Source organism: Montipora foliosa, chromosome 2, assembly GCF_036669935.1.
Source record: "Montipora foliosa isolate CH-2021 chromosome 2, ASM3666993v2, whole genome shotgun sequence".
In the NCBI taxonomy this organism is placed as follows: Eukaryota; Metazoa; Cnidaria; class Anthozoa; order Scleractinia; family Acroporidae; genus Montipora; species Montipora foliosa.
The window spans coordinates 43,909,664-43,911,224 of record NC_090870.1 but is presented as its reverse complement, the minus strand read 5'-3'; positions in this window follow the sequence as shown (position 1 = coordinate 43,911,224).

Sequence of the window (1,561 nt, the reverse complement as noted above, 5' to 3'; positions counted from 1 at the left end):
GCCCGCGGTGAAGAGGGACGATAGTAGATACGTTATGTATGGGGACAAATATTGTACCGTATACATAATACTTGCTTAGCTCACTTCAACGCTTGTGGGAACGATTAAAAATGGTTGATATCCTGATTCCTCATCTATTGGTTGATATAATAATTAATGCCCTTAATGAAACATTACAATTATTCCGTGAGCCCGAGTTGGATATGAAGTGATAAAATAACCAACAAGCGCGTAGCGCGAGTTGGTCATAATCACTTCATATCCAACAAGGGCGAATGGAATAATTGTTTTAGTAAATTCTCAAACCGGGTTTTGCCACCGATTTGTATTTCCACAATTTTACAAAGCGTCCGGAAAGAGCATCTTGGCGCACTATTTTCCATATGACGTAAAACTTCGACTATTGGCTCATAGTCGGAGTTTTTTAGCCAATCAAAAAGCTAGAAATGCAATGGTCGGAGCTGAAAATTTACTTAACTTTAAATAGCCCAACCTCGTTCTCAGGGTCTTCTCGGCGGGTCTTGGCGGCGGGTCGGGAGAAGACCTGGAAAACAGCAGATCACGAGATCAAATTTGCAAACTTTTTCAATATGTCGGCAAGAAACAAGGTGAGAGAAATCTGGGTACGACAGCTGCCTCCCCAAGCTCACGGAGTATCGTTGTTGCGTTACATAAATTTTTACTGGCGAGCCTTTGCGAGGCAGCATACTATTCTTGACATTAGCCAAAAAAATCAAAATTTGAATGTAAGATCGGAAGCATGCGCAGTCGATTGTGGTGGGTCATGTCTATTCTCCGGGGTATTGATACCCGAAATAACGTCACGTACACGTCGTGGAAGGGAATCTTACAGTCACAGCCTTCGAGTCGAGTACTTTTCCAGTGGGTCATTGATCATCATTCAACCGTATATGAGCAGTCTTTAACCACCGAGTCAAATTGTTCTTCAACTTCTTCAACCGTTAAGTGAAGAGAAAATCAGTTCCCGAGCTAGACCACGAGCAGTCGTCCTTATTTCCTCAGAGCCGCGCACGACGAGTGAAATTATTATTTTATGCAAATTAGTGGTGAAAACGGGGCGTGTCACGCAATCGCGCGCTCAACTGTGTCATTGAAGAATAAGAGACTGTTCCCTGTCTATTCTCAAGCACGACAATAAATTTAAATTGACATTTGCTCCACTACGCTCAGCATTTCTCAAAAGGATACTCCTTTGCAGACAAGGGGCCAGAACAGAAGTTTAAATTCAAAGAATGAAGTGACATGGCATTATTTTGAAATTATCTATTTGCTTATAAAATAGTAACGCCTGCGACACATGCTTAAGATATGCACACCTTTCTTCGCTTTTTAAATACTTTCACGCACATTTCCGGTATCCTCTTTCTTCAAAAAAAATACCATACCAGTCACTGCTCCCAGTTTCCATGCCAGCACCCGCTTTTTCACTGTTTCTATCGGGAATATATTTAGCGATTGTTATTTAGGGCATTAAAGTAGAAATAAAAATACACCAGAATTTCTCACCTTGCCTCCTTGTCTTATTTATGGTACGTTGTTA